The sequence below is a fragment of the Chiloscyllium punctatum genome, chromosome 45, assembly GCF_047496795.1.
Source record: "Chiloscyllium punctatum isolate Juve2018m chromosome 45, sChiPun1.3, whole genome shotgun sequence".
In the NCBI taxonomy this organism is placed as follows: Eukaryota; Metazoa; Chordata; class Chondrichthyes; order Orectolobiformes; family Hemiscylliidae; genus Chiloscyllium; species Chiloscyllium punctatum.
This window is the reverse complement of record NC_092783.1, coordinates 22,491,336-22,516,889: the sequence shown is the minus strand read 5'-3', so window position 1 is coordinate 22,516,889 and position 25,554 is coordinate 22,491,336. Positions and strand designations below refer to the sequence as shown.

The 25,554-nt window shown below is 44.8% G+C and overlaps 2 protein-coding genes across 3 annotated transcripts in view; one reads left to right on the top strand and one right to left on the bottom strand.

The window, feature by feature from the left end:
* Nucleotides 1–25,554, top strand: part of LOC140467087 (methyltransferase-like protein 27) — an 80,311-nt gene that overhangs the window by 11,528 nt on the left and 43,229 nt on the right. The gene's annotated exons all lie outside the window — the stretch shown is intronic.
* LOC140467086 (methyltransferase-like protein 27) overlaps nt 1–25,554 on the bottom strand; it is a 53,845-nt gene that overhangs the window by 26,428 nt on the left and 1,863 nt on the right. Inside the window, exon 1 of one of the 2 annotated variants that reach the window (XM_072563144.1) lies at nt 20,220–20,304. The exons of the other annotated variant lie outside the window; for it this stretch is intronic. The gene's annotated coding sequence lies outside the window, so the exon portion shown is untranslated. Of the gene's footprint in view, nt 1–20,219; nt 20,305–25,554 lie in introns of those variants that run through there. 2 annotated transcript variants of the gene reach the window in all.

The following is a 25,554-nucleotide window of genomic DNA, read 5'->3' as shown; positions in this document are numbered from 1 at the left end:
CCATAGGTGCCATGGTGAGTACTTTACTCCTGTCAAGCGACAAGTCTCCATCGACTCTCCCGGCCATCTTTTGTGGCAGGGTTTCAGTCCATCTATAATTACCATTGCCCACAGGTGCTGATGGACAACTCTCTCTGTTCCCTTCAATTCTGTGTGGCCCTGTCATTCCTCCTTGTATGAACCTTCTGATGGCACATTCCCCTGTCACCGCAGGAATTACAAAACCTGCGCCCCACACCTCCCCCCTCACTTCCATCCAAGGCCCCAAAGCAGCCTTCCACATCCATCAAAGTTTCACCTGCACTTCCACACGTTAATTACTGTATCTGTTGCTCCCAATGTGGTCTCCTCTACATTGGGGAGACAGGAGCCTACTCACAGGGTGCTTTAGAGAACGTCTCCCGGACACCTGCACCAACAAACCCCACCGCCTTATGGACGAACACGTCAACTCCCCCTCCCACTCTGCAAAGGACATGCAGGTCCTGGGCCTCCTCCATTACCAAACCCTCACCACCCGACACCTGGAGGAAGAACGCCTCATCTTCCACCTTGGGACCCTTCAACCCTATGGCATCAATGTGGATAACACCAGTTTCCCCATTTCCCCTCCCCCACCTTACCCCAGTTCCAACCTTCAAGCTCAGCAGTGTCCTCATGGCCTGTCCCACCTGTCCATCTTCCTTCCCACCTATCTGCTCCACCCTCATCTCCGAACTATCACCTTTCCCCTCACCTCCATCCACCTACCTTTCCCCCCAGCCCCACCCCTCTCCCATTTAGCTCTCCACCCCCTAGGTTCCCAGCCTCATTCCTGATGATGGATTTTTGCCAGAAACATTGATTTTCTTGCTCCTCAGATGCTGCCTGACCTGCTGTGCTTTTCCAGCACCACACTCTTGATTCTAATCTCCAGCATCTGTAATACTCACTTTTGCCTTCTCATAATATCTACCCATTGAGTCCTTCTCAAAGTTCCACCTTCTATTAACGTCAACACAGATTCTCACTTCAGATGCTCAGATTCTGATTTTCCTACACACACAGGTACTGGCTGTTTGCTCTGGCCAGCTGATTCTAAGCCACTTTAACTTGAGTTCCATTTGAAAAACTGTACCCTTCTCATCATCCTCATGGAATGACAAGCTTGAATACCAATACAGCACATTTTCATCCACAGAAATTGAAATGGATCTATGTTTGCGATGGTTGTGGACTGAATCATCCTGTTGCCCTCTCTATGAATTGTCCTTGAGTCTGTCCTGCTGTTGGTAATGCTCAACCCAAACTTCAGTCGTGACTTTGTCAGCTCTCAGGTCATCCTGAATAGCTCATGCCTGTCTTTGGCCATTAGCTTTTGACATGAGACCATATGGATCAGGGCGGAAGTACGCCATTCGGCCCCTCTTCCACTATTCCATAAATTCATGGCTGCACCCTCGCAGGCTGCTCACTTGCTTGTTCATTAAGCACCTACCTGCATGCTCACAGCATGTATGCCTTGTCTCACCAGTTACACGGGATTCGTCACAGTCAGGCATCTGGTTGGGGCATTCAGGGGTTTTGTACCTCTGCAGTGGGTTTCCTCCGGGTGCTCCGGTTTCCTCCCACAGTCCAAAGATGTGCAGGTTAGGTGAATTGGCCATGCTAAATTGCCCGTAGTGTTAGGTAAGGGGTAGATGTAGGGGTATGGGTGGGTTGCGCTTTGGCGGGTCGGTGTGGACTTGTTGGGCTGAAGGGCCTGTTTTCACACTGTAATGTAATCTAATCTAAATCTGCAGTCTGGGCTGTGGACTGTGTGGTGCCATAGTGGCTTGACTGGTGCAGGGGGTAAGACGGGTTGGTGCTGACCCAGTTGGAGATACATACTGCCATTAGCAAAGGTCTGGCTGTGGTCAGGTGACCCATAACCTCCAGGATTGTTACAGAAATATTGATATATTTTTCATGGGGCATGGATACAAAAGAAAACGCGAGTGTAGAAGCCAAGTTTAAATCTAGCTGGGTTCTGCAATTTGCAAACCTCAGAGCTGCAGCAAACAGTATTCATACACCTCACCACCCTGCCCCCCCACCCATTTATCTGCAGCTCCCCCCACACCCACCCCCAGTCCTGAAGGGTTACACCCGAAACATTGACCTCTCCACCTCCTGATACTGCCTGGCTTGCTGTGTTCTTCCAGCCTCTTGCTTGTCTACCTGGGATTCCTGCACCTGTAGTTGTTTTTGTCTCCAACTGAGTATTCATACAGCCGGGCTGTGGACAACCAACTTCCCATCAAAATGAGACAGGCCTGGAATTGCCTGGCCATGAGCTAACAGCCACATTGTTTCAGAATGAGTAGTGTTTACATCTCCAATGAAGCTGCTTTGTACTGAGGTCGATGCATCAGAAGGAACTGGTCACGGCCAGGACCTGGATCAGTGACAGGGCCGGGATCTGGATTTGGATCGGGTACAGACTCTTACTAATTGACCACAACACTGTCTTCAATGCCATAATTCCAACCAAACTCATCTCCAAACTCCAAGACCTAGGAACTCTCCTCCCCCAATCTGTAACTGGATCCTTGACTTCTTGACTCTTGGACCACAAACAGTAAGAAAAGGCAGCAACACCTCCTCCACCATAATCCTTGACAGTGGTGCCCCTCAATGCTGCATATTCAGCCCCTTACTGTACATCTTACACACTCACAGCTGGGTGGGCAAATTCTCCTCTAACTTCATTTACAAACATGCTGCTGACACCACCACATAGTGGATAGGACCCCAAACAACAATGAGACAAAGTACGGGAAGGAGATAGACAGCTTAGTGACATGGTGTGAAGACAACAATCTCTCCCTCAATGTCAGCAAAATGGAGGAGCTAGTAACTGACTTCAGGAAGCAGAGTGTAGGTCATGCCCCTGTCTGTATCAATGGTGCTGAGGTGGAAATGGTCAAGACCTTCAAGTTCCTTGGAGTAAATATCACCGACAATCTGTCCTGGTCCATATGTGTTACGCTCAAAAAAGCACACCAACACCACTACTTCCTCAGAAGGCTGAGGAAATTTGGCATGTCCACAAAGATTCGTACTAATTTTTATAGATGCACTCTGGAAACATCCTATGCAGGTGCATCACAGTCCAGTATGGCAACTGCTCTGCCCAAGACTGCAAGAAATTACAGAGAGTTGTGAACACAGCCCAGCCCGTCATGCAAAGCAGCTTCCCGTCCCTTGACTCCATCTAAACTTCCTGCTGTCTCGGGAAAGCAACCAACGTCATCAAAGACCCCTTGCACCCTGGTTATACTGTCTTCCACCCTCTTCTATTGGGCAGAAGATACAAAACTTTAAAAAAACTAACAAATTCAAGAACAGCTTCTTCCCTGCTGTTATCAGACTTCTGAATGAACCTCTCCAATATTAAAGTTTTTCTCTCTGCTTCTTCTCTATAGCTCTAACACTGTGCTTTGCGTTCTGTTCTATTACCCTGATGTACTTCTCCAAGGTATAATATGCCTGAATAAGATGCAAAACAATACCTTTTACTGTGTCTCATGACATGTGACAATAATTAATCAAACCAAATCAAATCTCTGACTGGAACTGGCACCGTGTCAGGACCAGGAGCAGCGGCTGGGGCATACCCAAGATCAGAAACAGGATCAGTAACCAGGGATGGCATTGACTCAGGATCGGGAACAGTGTCGGGGCTCGCCTGGGATCAGCACCGGGATGGGGAACGGTGACTGGTGCAGACACTGGATCAGGATTGAAACAGGAACAGTGACAGGGCTGACACTGGATCAGCAGGGGCCACAGTATTGGGTTGGTGTCTGCTTCCTCCATTCCCTCGAAAAGCAGATGGAACTGGTGGCTAAGGCTCTGGGCTCCATTTGCCTTTCATTCGTTCATGTGATATCATCGGGTCTTCCCAGAATGCAATATAACTTTCTATACTGACAGGCTTGCCTTACCCACACCATAATGGAGAGCTGAATACCTGGGTGACAGGAATGTTTTGGCTGACAGACCTGCTGCACGACCCGACTTCATATACTACCACATTCACCTTCCCATCAAAATACACCTTCCTCTGCTTCTTTCATTTCACTGTTTTGACAGCTGCTGTTGTTTAGGGCTTCTACAGTTTTCTTGTGGCTAAGAACTGTGACCTCCGAAAAGTCCAATCCTAGTAGGGGTTTGAACTCACGGCTGGTCCCCACCCCCAGCCTGGCCGGGAGAGTAAGGCCTCAGTGCGTAACTGCCCTGAAAGAGGTGGAGAAAAGTAATCGCCCTGAAGGGCCCAGTGTGATGCTCCAGCCCACAGGCCAGGAAAATGACAGTCCCTTTCCTGAGGCATTTACTGCAGCACTCCAGCTGAGATGTTGTAGAGGAACAAGGCCCCAGTAGCCAGAGCTCTCTCACTGAGGTAGAGAGCCTCCCTCAGTGCATGGATGGGGGCAGGCAACCTGATTGAGACATGAAGCCAACCTTGGTACTGAGCTTAACACACCCTCAAATGACTGATGACTGCAAATCTTGAAACATGAGCCAATCCTCAAAGATCAAGGAACACTGCCCAGCCTTACTGAAAGGCTACTACCAGTCATTTTAGAATAACAGCTCAAATACACATGGAATAGGGTGGAGTGACTCCTTGGGTGTGCATGTCAGAAGTAAAGATTTGAGACTGTTTATTGAAGCATTCTATGAAAAGACTGATAGAGCTTGAAAGATTTTATCAAGGAAAAATAATATTTATCAGACTCTACTATTGTACTTTAATTAAACTCTATTAAGTCTGATAAATAGAACATAGAACGTTACAGGTCAGTACAGGCCCTTCAGCCCTCTATGTTGCACCAACCTATGAAATTAATCTGATGCCTATCTAACCTTCACCATTCCATTATAATCCATATATATGTCCAATACCCATTTAATGCCCTTAACGCCGGTGAATCTACTACTGTTGCAGGCAAGCCGTTCCACGCCCCTACTACTCTCTGAGTAAAGAAACTACCCCGATACCTGTCCTAAATCTATCACCCCTCAATTTAAAGCTATGTACCCTTATGATAGCTTTCACCATTCAAGGAAAAAGGCTCTCACTATCCACCCTAAATCTCCTCTGAACCCTTTCCAAAGCTTCCACATCCTTCCTATAATGCGGTGACCAGAACTGTATGCAACACTCCAGGTGCAGCCTTACCAGTGCCTTGTACAGCTGCAGCACGACCTCATGGCTCCAAAACTCAATCCCCCTACCAATAATTGGCAACATACTATATGCCTTCTTAACAATCCTATCAAACTGGGTGGCAACTTTTGGGGTTAATGCACCTGGACACCGAGGTCTCTCTGTTCATCTACATTGTCAAGAAGTTTACCATTAGCCCGGTACTTTGCATTCCTGTTACTTCTTCCGAAGTGAACTACCTCACACCTTTCTGCATTAAACTCCATTTGCGTCTTCTCAGCCCAGCTCTGCATCTTATTGATGTCCTTCTGTAACCCACAACATCCTTCGGCACTATTCACAATTCTGCTTACCTTAGAGTCATCCGCAAATTTACTAACCCATCCTTCTACGCCCACATCCAGATCATTTATAAAAAACAAACAGCAATGGCTCCAAAACAGATCCTTGCCACACATCACTAGTAACTGAGCTCCAGGATGAATATTTCCCATCAAAAGCCACCCATTGTCTTCTTTCAGCTATCCAAGTTCTGATCCAAACTGCTAAATCACCTTCAATCTCGAAACTCCATATTTTGTCAATAGCCTACTGTGTGAAACCTTGCCAAATGCCTTACTGAAGTCCATATAAACCACATCAACCACTTTACCTTAATCCACCTGTTTTGTCACCTTCTCGAAGAACTCAATAAGGTTAGTTAGGCACAACCTACCCTTCACAAAACCATGTTGACTATCCCTAATCAAATTATTCCTTTCCAGATTATTATAAATCCTATCTCTTATAACCTTTTCCAACACTGTACCCATAACTCCTGTCAACAATAATAACATAAATATCAAAGCCAAAGTCTCTGCCGTCTCCTCCCCAGCTTCCCAGAGAATCCATGGATAAATCCTACCTGGCCCAGAGGTCTTATCTATTTTCAGATCTTCCAAAATTGCTAAAACCTCCTCTTTGTCAACCTCAATCCCATCTAATCTAGTCACCTGTATCTCTGTATTCTCACCAATATTTCCCTTTTCCAATGTGAATACTGATGAAAAGTATTCATTAAGTGCTTCCCCTATGTCCCCAGATTCCACACACAACTTTCCACAACTTTGATTGGCCCTAATCTTACTCTAGTAGTCATTCTTTTATTCCTGATATACCGATAGAAGGCCTTAGGATTTTTCTTGATCCTATCTGCCAACAACTTTTCATGTCCCCTCCTGGCTCTTCTTTGCCCTCTCTTTAGATCTTTTCTGGCTAACTTATAACTGTCAAACCCTCTAACTGAACCTTCACGTCTCATCCTCACATAAGCCTTCTTCTTTCTCTTGAAAAGAGCTTCAACTTCTTTAGTAAACCATGGATCCGTCTCTCGACAACTACCTCCCTGCCTGATCAGTATGTACTTATCAATGTCCCTCAGTAGCTACTCCTTGAATAAGCTTCACATTTCAAGTGTGTCTATCCCCTGCAGTTTCCTTCCCCATCCTATGCATCCTAAATCTTGCCTAATCGCATTATAATTGCCTTTCTCCCTGTTATACCTCTTTCCCTGCAGTATATACCTATCCCTGCCCATTGCTTTTGGAAACAGAACCAAATTATGGTCACCATCGCCAAGTTGCTCACCTACCTCCAAATCTAACACCTGGCTGGATTCATTCCCCAGTAACAAATCCAATATGGCATCGCCCCTTGTTGGTCTATCTACATACTGTGTCAGGAAAGCCTCCTGCACACATAGAACAAAAAACTGGCCAATCTATCTAATCTAATCAAAACCTAATCTAATCAAAACTACTTGAACCAGTCAATATTGGGGAAGTTAAAGTCCCCCATGACAACTACCCTGTTACTGTCGCTCCTATCGAGAAACATCTTTGCTACCCTTTTCTCAACGTTCCTGGGACAATTTGGAGGCCTAGAGAAAACTCCCAACAGGATGACCTCACCTTTCCTGTTTCTAACCTCAGCCCAAACTACCTGTGTGGTTGAGTCCTCAAACATTATCTCAGCTGCTGTAGTATTACCCTTGATTAACAATGCAACCTCCCCCAGTTTTACCATCTTCTCTGTTCTTACTGAAACACTTAAATCCCAGAATCCACAACAACCATTCCTGTCCCTTCTCTAGCTATGTCTCTGAAATGGCCACAACATCCTTATTGTGCATCTTTATTCAGATGTGTACACATTTCAAACCAACATCCTGATTGCTGAAGTAGTCCCTTTCCTTGAGAAGGTGTGCAGTACAGTTGTGTTGGATCTTCCCTGGACTCTCGGTCCTTTATCCAGCTCACTACATAATGTGCCTGAGTGAAAAAGGGTCACTACTAACTAGTCAAGGTTAGTCAGGATACACCTTTCACTTTACAATATGGCACTTCTCTCTGGGACTGTCTGGTTAGGTTGTTGGAGGGGGTGGACCACAGACTGGCAATCAGGTCTTTCCAAAACTGAGGGTGGGGTGGGGGTGGTACTGGAGGGGGTTGCAAGGTGGGGGATGGATGCTTCCATGGGAAGGACACTCAGGAACTTATTAAAGGGCTGCAGGCTTGGGGGAAGTGGGGAATGGGAGAATTGGAAGAAGATAAAGCATGCGAACTCCAGGACTCTCAGCACATAGAGGCTGAGGAGCTTAATGTCAGGAAGACTGGACGCATCCTGGTTCTTTCCACCTGCTGTGGCCTGTTATCAGAGAGAGTGAGTGAGGTGAAAGTGTGTGGCACAGCTGTTAGTGCTGGTGCATGTGGGTGAAAGGTGGTGAAGTCTCCAGCCCAAGTGAATGGGCAGCTAACAATTAGATTTGTGTAATCACTGTGAAGGTTGAAATCACCACTGATTATTGCTGTACTTTTCTTGGAAGTCTATTCTTACTTGATGTATGCTCTTCAATGGTGTAGTTACTATAAACAATGCACCGCAATCACTTCTTTCCTTATCTTATTTTTTGTCTCTGCCCACACTGTTTGAACGGGCTGGATTTTATGTTTTTTTGGCTGAGTGCCTGTGCTGTCAAGTTTCATGGAGAGGTTTTCTCCATGTGGCCTAGCAAGATCTCTTATCTCACCTGACCAAAGTCAACTCATTAAATACCTATCTTTCCCACCTAGTTCAGGCCACATCCTATTACCTGTTGTTCCTGGAAGGACTCGCAACTCAGTGGATATTCCCCAAAACACCAGCATCCTGCTGTCTGGGCCAGTTTTGAGAATGCTATGCTATCAGTTAATCAGTTAAAAAGGAAGATACCACAGTGCCAAATGCTCCCAGGGTTTTAAGTATTTCAATAAGATCACCTCTAATGTCACTAAAGTTCAGAGCATGCAGCCGTAGACCTGTCCAGTCTTCCTTCTGAAGATAACCCCTTCATTCAAGGAAACTGTTGAAGAAAACTTTTGTAGCCAGTTTCTGACACCAGCACAAATGTGCTAAGCACTATTTTGAATTCACACACCCACATTTAAACTAGTTCAAGTTCAGGCTTTTAACCAGATGCGGATGTGAACAGGGATGGATATGGGGTGACATGGCCAGGGTGGGAGGGGGCAGAGTGGCCTCGGGTGAGCAGTAGGAAGAGATGTGGGGGGCCAGGTTTGTGGAGAGGGATGGAGGTGGAGGTCACCCTTTCTCACTTCCTCCTCACACACCCACAGCCCTCACTCTGTTGTCCAACCCTCACTGCCCCACTCCTCAATCTCCAACCCTCACTCCACCACACCCATTCATTACCTTCTCAGCCCTTACTCCCCTGCTCCTGAATCCTCATTCTCTGATCTTCACTGCCCCACTCCCTGATCTTCACGCCCTAACCCTCGCTCCATGACCCACATTCCCCTACTCTCCAAACCTCAGTTCCCAACCCTCACTCCTCAACACCCCCTGATGCCCACTCCCCAACCTTCACTCCCTCATTCTACAAGCCCCACTCTCCAGCCCTCACAGTGGCTCTGCAGCTGAGTGGTAATGTTGTAGATGAGGATGTCCACTATTACTATTTTCTTTCAATGCCATTGGAGAAAAGGTCATGAGCAAAACCAGCCCTGTATATTCAGCGTATCTTGGAGTCAGTGTTGATATTTCCAACATCAGATATGTTGATGACAGGGTGCTACATTAAAGTCTCCAGGGAGTAACAGTGGTGTACTGGGTAACATTTAACATGGACAGAGGATTGGTTAGCTTACAGAAAACAGACAGTCTGCATGTGTTGTTTCCAGTTTGGCAAGATGTGACGAGTGGAGTGGCACAGAGATTGGTGCTGGGACCTCAACCTTTTCTAATTTATCTCAATGACTTTGATGAAGCTCCTAAATGTATAGTAGCTATATTTACTGATCACAAAGATATATTGGAAGGTAGGTTGCGAAGGGGAGATGAGAAGTCTGTAAAGAGATATAGACGGTTAAGTGAATGGGGAAAAATTTGACTGAAGTGGGAAAATATGAACTTTGCCAGGAAGAATAAAAGACCAGCATTTTATTGAAGGCAATTTCTGTTGACAGCCACAACTGCATGTGTGCTCAAATTCTGAATTTCACATCATGATGTACAATTTCGATGACATCCTACTCAAGGGCTGCATTGCACAGAGAAGAAGAACAATATTAAGATAGGGTTCAGCAATGCAGTGGTGGGGACAGTGAAAGAGCCAGGGAGTAGGGACTGGGAAGTGGGCATGAGAGGGCCAGAGTGTGGGGATGGAGAGTGAGAGCCAGGGAGTGAGGGTTGGGATGTGGGAGTCAGGGAGAGGGGGGGATGAGGGATGAGGAATAGAGTGAGGGCTGTGGTGTACGTGGGAGAGGTGGGGGAAAGGTGGGGATAGTGGAGGTGGGAAAGGATGATTCCTTTCTCTTTCCCTCTTCCCCTACTACCTAGTTCCCACATCTGTTCCAACTCCTCACCCGAGCACACTCTCTCCTTCCACCCAGCCACATTACCCCATATCAATCCCCATTCGCATCCCACATCTGGTTAAAAATCTGAACCCGAGCCTGTTTAAGTAAGTGTGTGTGAATTGTAAGTGGTGTCAACAAACGCAGCTGAACCCACATCTGACTTTGTCCAGTTTTGGTCACTTTATTTAAGAAAGGGCATAATTGTGTCAGAAACTGTCCACAGAAGATTTCTTCAACTATTTCCTGGAATAAAGGGGTTATCTTCAGAAGGACGATTGGATAAGTTTGCACCTGCACTATTTGAAGTTTAGAGAAATGAGAGGTTTTCTTATTGAACTAGTTAATAACCTGAACACAGTTGGCACATAATGAAGAGGCATTTCCCCATAGGAGAGAATAGAACTAAGGACTAGAGTTTATGAAGACAGCACCACCCATTTAAGATAGAAATGAAAAACATCTTTGTGTTTCTGAGGGTTGTTGGCCTTTGAAATTCTCTTCGCTAAAGAGCAGTGGAGATAGGATCATTGAGTACTCTGGAAGTTTGAATTAGACTAACAAGGGAGTCAAGGAAAATAGACAAGAAAACAATGAAGGCCACAACTAGATCAACCATGATCTGTTTGAATGGTAGAGCAGGCTCGATGGGTCGAATGGCCAACTTCTGCTCATAAATTTGTTCATAATACATTTTACTAAAATATGTCCATGAGTTTCTGCTGCAGTCTCTATGGTACCTTCCTTTTTAACTGATTTATCCAACCCACTTTATCTAGATGTGTCTTCACACCTTTGTAATAGCACAGCAGACTTAAAGCTGGCCTGGGCAGCAGGGATGCTGATGTTTTGGGGAATATCCACTGAGTAGCGAATTCTTCCAGGAACAACAGGAAATAGGATAGGGTTTGAACTGGATGAGAGGGATAGTATTTAATGAGGAGAGTTTGGTAAGGTGAGGTAAGAGATCTTGCCAGGCCACATTTAGAGAAACTGTCCATGAAACTTGGCAGCACAGTCACTGAGTGAAAATAAATAAGATCCGGCTCATACAAGCAGCGTGGGCAGAGATAAGAAATAAGGGAAGGAGATAAGGAAAGAAGTGATTGTGGGGAGCTGTTTCGAGTAACCATAGGAGAAGAGTATACGTCAGGTATACCTGATCAGGTGTACCCGAGAACTCTGTGGGTAGCTAGAGAACTGATTGCTGGGCCTCTTGCTGAGGTATCTGTATCATTGATAGTCACAGGTGAGGTGCCAAAAGACTGGAGGTTGGCTAACATGGTGCCACTGTTTAAGAAGGGTGGTAAGGACAAGCCAGGGAGCTATAGACCGGTGAGCCTGATGTTGGTGGTGGGCAAGTTGTTGGAGGGAATCCTGAGGGACAGAATGTACATGTATTTGGAAAGACAAGAACTGATTAGGGATAGTCAACATGGCTTTGTGCGTGGGAAATCATGTCTCACAAACTTGATTGAGTTTTTTGAAGAAATAACAAAGAGGACTGATGAGGGCAGAGTGGTGGACATGATCTATATGGACTTCAGTAAGGCATTCGACAAGGTTCCCCATGGGAGACTGATTAGCAAGGATAGATCTCATGGAATACAGGGAGAACGAGCCATTTGGATACAGAACTGGCTCAAAGGCAGAAGGTGGTGGTGGAGGGTTGTTTTTCAGACTGGAGGCCTGTGACCAGTGGAGTGCCACAAGGATTGGTGCTGGGTCCTCTACTTTTTGACATTTACATAAATAATTTGGATGCTAGCATAAGTGGTGCAGTTACTAAGTTTGTAGATGACACAAAAATTGGAGGTGTAGTGGACAGCGAAGAGGATTACCTCAGATTACAACAGGATCTTGACCAGATGGACCATTGGGCTGAGAAGTGGCAGATGGAGTTTAATTCAGATAAATGCGAGGTGCTGCATTTTGGGAAAGCAAATCTTAGCAGGACTTATACACTTAGTGATAAGGTCCTAGGGAGTGTTGCTGAACAGAGAGACCTTGGAGTGCAGGTTCATAGCTCCTTGAAAGTGGAATCGCAGGTAGATAGGATAGTGAAGGCGGCTTAGGGTGTAGGTTTGCTCGCTGAGCTGTAGGTTTGATATCCAGATGTTTCATTACCTGGTTAGGTAACATCATCAGTGGCGACCTCCAAGTGAAGCGAAGCTGTTGTCTCCTGCTTTCTATTTATATGTTTGTCTTGGATGGGGTTCCTGGGGTTTGTGGTGATGTCATTTTCTGTTTGTTTTCTGAGGGGTTGATAGATGGCATCTAGATCTATGTGTTTGTTTATGGCATTGTGGTTGGAGTACCAGGCCTCTAGGAATTCTCTGGCATGTCTTTGCTTAGCCTGTCCCAGGATAGATGTGTTGTCTCAGTCAAAATGGTGGGTTTTTTTCTTCCATGTGTAGGGCTATGAGGGAGAGAGGGTCATGTCTTTTTGTGACTAGCTGGTGTACGTGTGTCCTGGTGGTTAACTTTCTTCCTGTTTGTCTTACGTAGTGTTTGTGGCAGTCCTTGCATGGAATTTTGTATATGATGTTGGTTTTGTCCATGGGTTGTACTGAGTCTTTTAAGTTTGTTAGTTTTTGTTTGAGAGTGTTGGTAGGTTTGTGTGCTACTAGGATTCCAAGGGGTCTTAGTAGTCTGGCTGTCATTTCTGAAACTTCTTTGATGTGTGGTAAGGTGGTTAGGGTTTCTGGCTGTGTTGGGTCTGCTTGTTGTGGTTTGTTCCTGAGAAATCTGCGGACTGTATTTTTTGAGTATCCGTTCTTCTTGAATACGTTGTATAGGTGGTTCTCCTCTGTTTTCCAAAGTTTGTCTGTGCTGCAGTGTGTGGTGGCTTGTTGGAATAGTGTTCTGATGCAGCTTCGTTTGTGTGTGTTGGGAACAAACACGTAGATCTAGATACCATCTATCAACCCCTCAGACGACGAACAGGAAATGACATCACCACAAACCCCAGGAACCCCATCCAGGACAAACATATAAATAGAAAGCAGGAGACAACAGCTTTGCTTCACTTGGAGGTCGCCACTGATGATGTTACCTAGCCAGGTAATGAAAGGTCTGGATATCAAACCTACAGCTCAGCGAGCAAACCTACACCCTAACCCTCAACCTGAGCTACAAACCTTCACAAACCTTGCAGCGAAGAAGGCATTTGGTATGCTTTCCGTTATTGGTCAGAGTATTAAGTACAGGAGTTGGGAGGTCATGTTGCAGCTGTACAGGACATTGGTTAGGCCACTGTTGGAATATTGCATGCAATTCTGGTCTCCTTCCTATCGGAAAGATGTTGTGAAACTTGAAAGCGTTCAGAAAAGGTTTACAAGGATGTTGCCAGGGTTGGAGGATTTGAGCTACAGGGATAGGCTGAACAGGCTGGGGCTGTTTTCCCTGGAGCATCGGAGGCTGAGGGGTGACCTTATAGAGGTTTACAAAATTATGAGGGGCATGGATAGGGTAAATGGACAAAGTCTTTTCCTCGGGGTCGGGGAGTGCAGAACTAGAGGGCATAGGTTTAGGGTGAGAGGGGAAGATATAAAAGAGACCGAAGGGGCAACTTTTTCACACAGAGAGTGGTACGTGTATGGAATGAGCTGTCAGAGGAAGTGGTGGAGGCTGGTACAATTGCAACATTTAAGAGGCATTTGGAGGGGTATATGAATTGGAAGGGTTTGGAGGGATATGGGCCGGGTGCTGGCAGGTGGGACTAGATTAGGTTAGGATATCTGGTCGGCATGGACAGGTTGGACCGAAGGGTCTGTTTCCATGCTGTACATCTCTATGACTCTATGACTCTAATTAAGAATAGGCTTACAAGAAAGCTATAGCAATAATCATTGGTTATTTCAGTCTCACAGTGATTAGTCAAATGTAACTGTTAGCTGCCAGGAGACTTCACCACCTTCCACTCAAATGCACGAACACCAAATGCCACACACTTTCACCTCATTCACCCTCTCCAATAACATGCCATAGCAGGTGGAAAGAGACAAGTTACAAAAAGTTACTGCATTAAGCTCATCAGCCTTTATGAGCTGAAAATCCTGGACTTTGCATGCTTTACCTTCTTCCCATTCCCCCATTCCCCACTTCCCCCAAGCCTGCAGCCCTTCAATAGGTTCCTGAATTTCCTTCCCATGGCAGCATCCATGCCCACCCCCCCCCCCCCCACCTCAGTTTTGGAAAGACCTGATGGACAGTCTGTGGTCCACCCCTCCATCAACCTAACCAGACAGTCCCAGACCAGAAGTGCCCATGCTGTAAAGTGAAAGGTGGGTACGTGTATCCTGACTAACCTTGACAAGTTAGCAGTGACCCTTTTTCACTCAGGCACATTATGTAGTGAGCTGGATAAAGGACCAAGAGTCTGGGGAAGATCCAACACAACTGTACTGCACACCTTATCAAGGAAAAGGACTATTTATCAGACTGTACTATTTGATTTTAATTAAACTCCAGCAAATCCTACTTTTCACAGGATTCTTAAATTAACAGTCTCAAACCTTTACTAGCTATTATGATTATGCTACTCCTTGAACAAAATTAGGTTGTCTTTTTTTTCATGAGACCATAAAGACACAGGCTCTGAAATGTCTGGGGTTGATCTACTTAAGGAAGCTTTTAAGTTTAAAAAAAACTTGTACAATGAAAGGGGAGTAGCCAGTTCTTTCAGCCCAGCTTGTCTCTGGTTTGGTTTGGTTTGAGTTCAGAGCTGCTAGTTAGTTTTGAGGCTGCTGGTCAAAGAAACATCTCCGTGGAAGAAGGTGTTCCATACTGAATTTCTCCGCCATCTCTTTCTCTCTGATATCTCTCCTGTAAGACCCTGTGTTTGATTTTACCTTTTGTGCCAAGGAGTGCTTATGGGGATTGTTGCAGGAATTTGGAACAGCATCATTAATTTGGAATAATCTGTTGGGTTTTTGGATAAGTCAAGTTATTCTATATTCTGTTCTCTTTTGTTTGTGTTTCATTCAGTAATCTTGCAAATACATTGTTTTGTTTAAAACAAAGTGGTCGGGCCAGCTGCATTACTCCTGGAATATCCACTCTACACCTGCTTAAAACAACTATCAAAGTTAGGGTCCGGGCTACTTTCTTGAAATGTTTTGTGGGGGTCTGACCTGGTCCATAACAATACGACATACGATTACAATCAGGGGACTCCTCTACTACCTGTTTGGATTTTTCAAACTGCTTTGTTGTTATTCATTTCTTCCCTACCCAATCTTAATTTACAATGTAACCATTTTGTTAAACATGCTATCAGCAGCGCTTAGCTTTGCAGATGGACTCAGTGAATCCAAAAGCCCGGAGACTATACTTTTGCAGCTGTCAATGCTTCTTGTTTATGTCATCTTCTAGGTACATGAAGTGTCCATGACTCCCCACATGCCACAGGATAGACATTCCAAGCAAACAAGCTGTCCTGCCATACCTTAAACATATTACTATTTACTTTAAACTGGAGATGAGAAAGAACAATATCAAATTATTCCTGAATCTGCTCCAATCAATTTAACTCTGTCTCTGATTGTTTGCCTCAGGGTCCTATCTCTTGCCTGGCTCTTTCTTTTTATTCAAAGAGGGATGTAAATGCACTGGAAGCAGTTCCTAGATGAACACCCAGAATGGGGAAGGGTGTCCTAAATGAGGGAAGGTTGAATAAGCTAGGCTTGGGGTGACTGGAATTTAAGAAGGGTAAAAGAAGACTTGCTTGAAATATTTACCACTTTGACAGAGCAGATGTGGTGAACATATTTCCTCTGCAGGTGAAGCTAGAATGTGGGGTCACTGTTTAAACAGACACAGTTGCCCATTTAAGACAGAGATGGGGAGAAATAGTTCTTCACAGAGGTTTTTGGAGCTCTCCTCCTCAAAAACAGTGGAAGCCCTTGAATAGTTTTAAGGCAGAGGTACATTGATTCTTGGTAGCGAGGGAGTGAAAAGTTTCGGAGTAGTAGGAATGTGGAGTAACCAGATCAATTTTAGTCTTACTGAATGGAGGAGGAAACTCAAGAGGCCAAATAGTCTACTCCTGGTCCTATTCCGCATGTTCATGTTATTTGCCCCCTGTTTCTCACTTCAGGTACAACCCCTCCAATATTCCCCTTATCAGGTAGATTTCTGGACTTTGTTTGACTTACCCATACCCTATACCACCTTCATCTTCTGGGCCTAATTGGACACTTTACCCAGTCTGATGTTCTCTTAGATGCTATCATTGACTGGTCTGGACACTCCTGTAGACGTGGCAAACCCACCTCAAAGTTTGTTTCTCTGTCACATCAAAACTACTTAATTGGGCTGTAGAACAGTGCCAGGCACATCCAATGGTCAGGGTGGTAATCTTTGATGGCAGAGAGTGCTGACTGTGAACTCTGCTTCCTTTTCCAGATCAAGGAAGGCCAGGAATAAATCCTGTTGTCCCTCATGATGTCTCTTCATAAATGTGTACAGGAGAGAAAATTGAGTCACTGGTACACAGAACCCTATTTTCACTAGAACTCTTAAGCAGGGAGTTTTATATACGGTGTAGGGCAAACTCAGAGTTTATTCTGCTATAATACCTAAAAAGGTTCTTTTATTTTGAGGTATTTTTGCTTGGCTTGAATAATTCTGGGAGGGAAGACAATTTACTTTGGGGCCCAGCTATTATAGGAGCTGCCTATTGTAGGACCTAGCTACTGGAGGGCTTGCCTTACGTAGAACCCAGCTATAGGATGGCCCAGATATTGTAGGACCCAGATATTGTAGGACCCGCCCATTGTAGGACCCGCCCATTGTAGGGCACAGCTATTTTAGTGGCCTCCTGGTGTGGCATCCTCAGCCTGGCATGATGGCCTGAAGTGATCTCTCGACCTCATATCCTCAAGGTAAAGCCTGGCAGGGTCTTCAGCCAGTGCCCGATGCAATTTGCTGGTGTGGTCTGTTGTTTTGAACTTTTATTTCCGCAATACTGGGCATTTTATTTCTCTATTGTCTCAGATATTGTAACTAAAGAAGTTGTACCTGGGTACATTTGTACCTAAGATGGCGTTTAACTTGTGATATAAACATTTTACCCTACTCATTGATTATATGTAACAATAAAGGCTAATTCTATTTCTAATTCAAGATTCTACCAGCAATATTGATTAAGCTATAACAATGATTTAAGATCTCTCCTAGTCAAGGATTAAAACTAACAGTAAGTTTGACTGAATAACTTGCCAGAAGGGTATAGTTAGTAGAATCATTAGAAAAGGTGGAAAACCCTTTGACTGGTTGGAAGATGGCTGTGGTTGGGGCACTTCAACCCAGGACATTGCTGTTCCTGAGCGTAGTGTCCTCAGCCCAACCATCTTCAGCTGCCTTATCAATAACTTTGTCTCCATCATAAGGATACAGCTGAGGAAGATCACCAATGACGGTGCGATATTCAACACATTCGAAGTTCCTCAGATCATGAAGCAATCTGTACCTGAGTGCAAAACACATGCAGGCTTGTGCTGACAAGTGACCAATAGCATTTTGCCATACAAGTGTCAGCCAATGACCATTTCTAATAAGAAAGAATCTAATAATCTCCTTTAGACATTCAATCACAGTACTATCACTGAATTACGCAGCTTTCAAAAGAAAAACAGGATCAGCAACATTAATGCTGTGGCTTCAAGAGCAAGTCAGTCTCGGAGTTCTGCAACAAATTAACTCACCTCCTGACTCCCCAAAACCTGTCCACACAGGTTGGGAGTGTGATGGAATATTCCCTAATTGTCTGGATAAGTGCAGTTGTAGTAATACATAAGAAACTTTACAAAGCTATCCACCTCATTGACACCCCATCTGTTTAATATGTGTTGGGGTCGCACGGTGGCTCAGTGGTTAGCACTGCAGCCCCACAGCGCCAGGGACTCTGGTTTGATTCCAGCCTTAGGTGACTGTCTGTGTAGAGTTTGCACATTCTCCCCATGTCTGCGTGGGTTTCCTCTGGGTGCTCCATTTCCTCCCACAGTCCAAAGATGTGCAGATTAGGTGACCCTGCTAAATTGCCCATAGTGTTCAGGAATATGTAGGCTAGGTGCATTATATAAAGCAATAGGGTGGGGAAATGGGTTATGATGGGTTACTCTTTGGAGGGTTGATGTGGACTTGTCAGGCAAAATAGCCTGTTTCCACACTGTAGGGATTTAATGATCTATGAATAATATGTTGCAAAAAAACTTGCAGAGATTTAAAGGGCTTTCTTGTATATCTATAGTTGAGCACAGATGCCAGTTTCCACCTCTCCCTTCTGTCCAGAAGCCCACACCCAACTGTGGAAGGTCCCAGCTCTTTTTTTTAAAACATTTTAAGTAAAACCAAATAACTAAATCATAACAAAATAATCAAATGAAGCAATACAGCACTTTTGGTGGGGGACACTGAAACATGCTCAATTTAAAACTAAGAAAATCTTATTCAGTCAAAATATCATTGGAGGGGAAATGGATGTACGTCAATCCCTATGCTGCCCAATGGTCCTGAAGATCCTCAATAGTGCCCTCAGACGCCATGTGCTCCATGTAGCCACCTGCCACCAAATCACCCAAATAATTAAATTACAAACACAGTGTAACAATAACACCCATCAAAAAGGTGGGAAAACCAGGCAAGGGTCAAATCAAATAGTGTTGGACGGATCTAGTTCTTTTTTTTGCTACCCACCACCAAATCACCCTTTTGACAAATTAAACAATTAACAAACCACAAGCACTGCACATCGAAGACCTGGCTACCAATGTCAGAACAGTCACAGTCAGGGACACGTAAAAGGTGAGAATTGGTCGGTCTGGGTGAGATGCTCTTTGGAAAGTTGGCGTGGACTTGTTGGGCCAAAAGTCCTATTTCCATGCTGTAGTGATTCTGTTCTATTCTCCTTTTACTCCAGAATATATCTCTTGCAATTTTTAAATCCTGCAATTCAGATTTTTTGGAAGGTTAGTTTCAAAGTGTATCGGTCAATGATTTCAGATTGCTGGACCCCCGTGAAGGTGACAGGACTGAAGACTGGGAACAGAGTTTAATGGAATATTTACCATTTCTGATTATTAGGAAAGGTGGCACTAGTTTTCGACAACAATTTGATAATTGGACCACTTCCCCAAAGCCAATCATTTTGTTCCATTCTGAATGCTTTGGTGGTTTGCATCTAAGAAAGAAAGTTCTGGAACACCTGGTTTCCTCCTGACCATGACTTTATTTTTCCTTTTAAAGTCATGTTACAACAAACAAAAAGGAAGCTTGCTGTTTAAGATTTTCAATACGGTAAACTTGTATACAGTATAATTTAGCAACTACACAAAATCGATATCACTAAGGTGGATTCTAATTGCACACTTCCATCAGCCTTTGTTTACAGACACACTCATTAAAACATGCATCATCTGACTTCCCTCCCATCTGACATTTCAGTAGAGGGACATTTGAATTCCAAATTACTGCCTGTTCTGCACAAAAGTAAATATAATCTGAATGCTATCAGTGTGTGGCGTCCTGGCCTTTATAATGGAAGCAAATAATCTAAAAGACAGGAAGTTAAGATAAATTGCTATTAAATTTGGCTTTTATCATGACTGGAGTATTCATCTGGGGCTACCACATCGCTGGTGTCCAGGAATGTTTCTGGGAATGAGAAACAGCTGCAACTATTCTCCTTCACGGGGAGAAGAGTGAGAGGAGATTTGAGAGAGATGCCCCAATCAGGAGGGCTTTGAACCAAGTAGAAAGAGAGAAATTGATCCCAATAGCAAAAAGACAGCAGTTTAAGGTAGTTGGTGAACAACTGTGGAACATGTTACCACAGAGGCCGATTACAGATTTTAAGATGATGAAAATATTTCTCAGGACATTGTTGAGAATATTTTCATTTGTGGCCAAGCCAGAACAAAGAGCCCCAAATGGAAGATAGTCATTAATAAATCCAAAGAGGAACACAGGATTAAATTCATTACAACATATTGTTGAACTGTCATCTCCAATATTATAATTTACTGCTGCCCTCTCTCAATTTTTTAATTTACTGAGTTTCCACAAAGATCAATATATTTCATTCATCCAGAGAGGGAAACCTGCTGTCCTAGCGGGGTTTATTGGCCTACCTGTTACTTGAACTGTACTGGAGCGATTTGTTATGCTGATTGATGCAGTCAGACAAGCTGCTCAGTTGTACGTACACCACGAGCTGTAGCTTTTAGTTCTGAAGGGGTTAGGGCTGGTGTCTGAAAGCGGACTTTAGTGCTAGCATTGACGACACATATTTGGAATGATGGCAAGATTCCACCGGCCTGAGCTTTCCTTTTGTGAATCCAGTGAAGAAACTGGAGCACAGACGTCAGTTACTGCAAACGACGTTCAGCTTGTTTAAACTGGTATGCTTGAAGTGTATATTTTACAAACATTTAAGAAATGGGTTTTATGTTTTAAGCTCAGAGACAAATGAAAGTGGCCAACATTGAACTTAAGGCAACAAATCTTAGCAAAAGTAAAAATCAAATACATGCACATTTTGATAGGTTAAATTGCAACACAAAGTTCACAGAGATCTCAGTGGAAGATAATTACTGTCAGCACTCCAGGAAAGTAACCTGGTTCGATGGATTGCACAGTAGACATTGATCAATGTGACTGATTGGTGAACTAGTGAAACAAGACAATGGAAGAGCTGGAGGTGGTGACAGGAAGTGAGAGTTCCTCAAATGGTACCTGTGAATTGATGCCCAGCCTGTGAACCATGGCATACTGCCTGGAATGAGGGCTTTCCTGGGGAAGTATGTCAGGAGTAGACTTCCGCACTGAAATATGGCTGGCTTAGGTGCAAAACATTCCAAGCTGGACAACATAGGATTCTGGACTGCAGCACCTTAAGCATAGGGCCAAAGTGATGAAGAAGTTTAAGCAAGAGTTAAGAATGCCCTTACTGAGGATGTATAAAACTCTGAACACAAAATCAATTGGTTTGACACATATCAAAGAGGGTGCACAACATCTTATTGGGTTAGTCAACAAGTATGAATGCCTCCTAACACGTGACTAGCTGAGGAGGAGTTATCCCATTTGACCCAATACCTTGTATGTTTTGGAGAAGGTGAGGACTACAGATGCTGGAGATGAGATTTGAAGAATGTGGTGCTGGAAAAAACACAGCTGGTCAGGCAACATCTGAGGAGCAGGAGAGTTGACGTTTCGGGCATAAGCCCTTCATCAGGATTGAGGCTTATGGGCCAAGGGGGCTGAGAGATAAATGGGAGGGGGTGGGGCTGGGAGGAAGGTAGCTGGGAATGTGATAGGTAGATGAAGGTGGGGGAGAAGGTGACAGGTTGGAGAGGAGGGTGGGGTGGATAGATGGGCAGGAAGATGGGCAGGTAGGACCATTCAAGAGGGCAGTACCAAGTTGGAAGTTTGGGACAGGGATAAAGTAGGGGGAGGGTAAATGGGGAAACCGGTGAAATCCATGTTGATCCCATGTGGTTGGATGATCCCAAGGCGGAAGATAAGGCATTCTTCCTCCAGGTATCGTGTGGTAAAGGTTTGGCGATGGAGGAGGCCCAGGACCTGCATGTCCTTGGCTGAGAAGGAGGGGAAGTTAAAGTTCAACCACAGGGTGGTGGAATTGGTTAGTGCAGGTGTCCCAGAGATGTTCTCTGAAACGATCTGTCTTCCCAATGTAGAGGAGACCACATCGGGTGCAATGGTTACAGTGGATGACATGAGTGGAAATACAGGTAATCTTATGTTAGATGTGGAAGGCCCTTTGAACATTGGACGGAGGTGAGAGGGGAAGTGTGGGCGCAGGGTTTGCAGTGGCAGGGGTAGGTGCCAGGAGGGGATGGTGGATTGGCGGGGGATGCAGACCTGACAAGGGAGCTGCAGAGGGAATGGTTTCTCCGAAATGCAGATAGAGGTGGGGAGGGAAATACATCTCTGGTAAAGGGGTCTGTTTGTAGGTGGCAGAAATGATGGAGGATGATGCAATGTATGCGGAGGTTGGTGAGTTGGAAGGTGAAGGGGTTTCTGTCCTTGTTGCATTGGGAGGAATGGAGTTCGAGGACAGAGGTGCGGGAAGTGGGGGAGATGTGCTGGAGGGCATTGTCGACCACATGGGAGAGGAAATTGCAGTCTTGAAAGAAGGAGGCCACCTGGGATGTTCTATGGTGGAATTGGTCCTCCTTGGAGCAGATACAGTGAAGGCAGAGGAATTGTGAACAAGGGACACTGTTTTTACAGGAGGGAGGGTGGGAGGAGGTGTAGTCCAGGTTGTATGCTTTGGCATCACAAGTGCATAATCTAAATACTTAGAGTCAAAGAGTCATAGAGATGTACAGCACGGAAACAGACCCTTTGATCCAACCCGTCCATGCCGACCAGATATCCCAACCCAATCTAATCCCACCTGCCAGCACCCGGCCCATATCCCTCCAAACCCTTCCTATTCATATACCCATCCAAATGCCTTTTAAATGTTGTAGTTCTACTAGCCTCCACCACTTCCACACATGCACCACCCTCTGAATGAAAACGTTGCCCTTAGGTCTCTTTTATATCTTTCCCCTCTCACCCTAAACCTGTGCCCTCTAGTTCTGGTCTTCCCGACCCCAGGGAAAAGACTTTGTCTATTTATCCTGTCCATGCCCCTCATGATTTTATAAACTTTGATAAGGTCACCCCTCAGCCTCCAACGCTCCAGGGAAAACAGCCCCAGCCTATTCAGCCTCTCCCTAAAGCTCAAATCTTCCAACCCTGGCAACATCCTTGTAAATCTTTTCTGAAGCCTTTCAAGTTTCACAACGTCCTTCGATAGGAGGGAGACCAGAATTGCATGCGATATTCAAAAGGTGGCCTAACCAATGTCCTGTACAGCCACAACATGACCTCCCAACTCCTATACTCAGTACTCTGTCCAATAAAGGGAAAGTATACCAAACGCCTTCTTCACTATCCTATCTACCTGTGACTCCACTTTCAAGGAGCTATGAACCTGCACTCCAAGGTCTCTTTGTTCAGGAACACTCCCTAGGACCTTACCATTAAATGTATAAGTCCTGTCCAAATTTGCTTTCCCAAAATGCAGCACCTCACATTTATCTAAATTAAACTCCATCTGTGACTCCTCGGCCCATTGGCCCATCTGGTAAAGATCCTGTTGTAATTTTAGATTAGATTAGATTACTTACAGTGTGGAAACAGGCCCTTCGGCCCAACAAGTCCACACCGACCCACCGAAGTGCAACCCACCCAGCCCCATTCCCCTACATTTACCCCTTCCCCTAACACTACGGGCAATTTAGCATGACCAATTCACCTGACCTGCACATTTTTGGACTGTGGGAGGAAACTGGAGCACCCAGAGGAAACCCACACAGACACAGGGAGAATGTGCAAACTCCACATAGTCAGTCGCCTGAGGCAGGAATTGAACCCGGCTCTCTGGCGCTGTGAGGCAGCAGTGCTGTGCCACCGTGCCGCCCACAAATCTGAGGTAACCTTTTTTGCTGTCCACTACACTTCCAATTTTGGTGTCATCTGCAAACTTAAAAACAATACCACTTATGCTCACAACCAAATCATTTATATAAGTTATGAAAAGCAGTGGACCCAGCACCGATCCTTGTGGCACTCCACTGGTCACAGGCCTCCAGTCTGAAAAACAACCCTCTACCACCACTTGGTGTCTTCTACCTTCGAGCTAGTTCCGTATCCAAATGGCTAGTTCTCCCTGTATTCCATGAGATCTAACCTTGCTAACCAGTCTCCCATGGGGACCTTTGTTGAATACCTTACTGAAGTCCATTTAGATCATGTCCACCGCTCTGTCCTCATCAATTCTCTTTGTTACTTCTTCAAAAAACTCAATCAAGTTTGTGAGACATGATTTCCCCCACACACAAAACCCAGTTGATCATCCCTAATCAGTCCTTGCCTTTCCAAATACATGTACATTCTGTCCCTCAGGATTCCCTCCCAACAACTTGTCCACCACCGAGGTCAGGCTCACTGGTCTGTAGTTCCCTGGCTTGTCCTTACCATTTTTCTTAAACAGTGGCACCACGTTAGCCAACCTCCAGTCTTCCAGCACCTCACATGTGACTATCGATGCTACACATATCTCAGCAATCACTTCCCGAGCTTCCTCCAGAGTTCTAGGGAACATCTGATCAGGTTGTGGGGATTTATCCACTTTTATGCATTTCAAGACATCCAGCACTTCCTCCTCTGTAATACAGACATTTTTCAAGATGTCACCATCTATTTCCTTACATTCTATATCTTCCATGCCCTTTTCCACAGTAAACACGGATGCAAAATACTCGTTTAGTATCTCCCCCATCTCATGCAGCTCCACACAAAGGCCACCTTGGTGATCTTTGAGGGGCCCTATTCTCTCCCGAGTTACCCTTTTGTCCTCAATGTATTTATAAAAACCCTTTGGATTCTCCTTAACTCTATTTGCCAAAGCTATCTCATGTTCCCTTTTTGCCTCTTAAGTATACTCCTACTGCCTTTATACTCTTCTATGGATTCACTCAATCCCTCCTGTCTATACCTAACATATGCTTCTTTCATTTTCTTAACCAAACCCTCAATTTCTTTAGTCATCCAGCATTCCCTATACCTACCAGCCTTCCCTTTCACCCTGACAGGAATATACTTTCTCTGGATTCTTGTTATCTTATTTCTGAAGGCTTCCCATTTTCTAGTCATCCCTTTACCTGCGAACGTCTGCCCCAATCAGCTTTCGAAAGTTCTTGCCTAATACCATCAAATTGGAGGCCTTCCTCCAATTTAGAACTTCAACTTTTAGATCTGGTCTATCCTTTTCCATCACTATTTTAAAACTAAAAGAATTATTGCTTCCCAAAGTGCTCCCCCACTGACACCTCAGTCACCTGCCCTACCTTACTTCCCAAGAGTAGATCAAGTTTTGCACCTTCTCCAGTAGGTACATCCACATACTGAATCAGAACATTTTCTTGTACACACTTGACAAATTCCTCTCTGTCTAAACACTATGGCAGTCCCAGTTTATGTTAAGAAAGTTAAAATCCCCGACCATAACCACCCTATTATGCTTACAGACAACTGAGATCTCCTTACAAATTTGTTTCCCAATTTTCCGCCTACTATTAGGGGGTCTACAATACAATCCCAGTAAGGCGATCATCCCTTTCCTATTGGGAGAAAGTGAGGACTGCAGATGCTGGAGACCAGAGTTGAAAAATTCCTGAAGAAGGGCTTATGCCCGAAAGGTCGATTCTCCTGCTCCTCGGATGCTGCCTGGCCTGCTGTGTTTTTCCAGCACCATATCCCTTTCTTTTTCCTCAGTTCCACCCAACTAACTTCCCTGAATGTATTTCCGGGAATATCCTCCCTCTGTACAGCTGTAATGCTGTCCCTAGTCAAAAACACTACTCCTTCTCTCGCCTCTCCTTTCTGTCC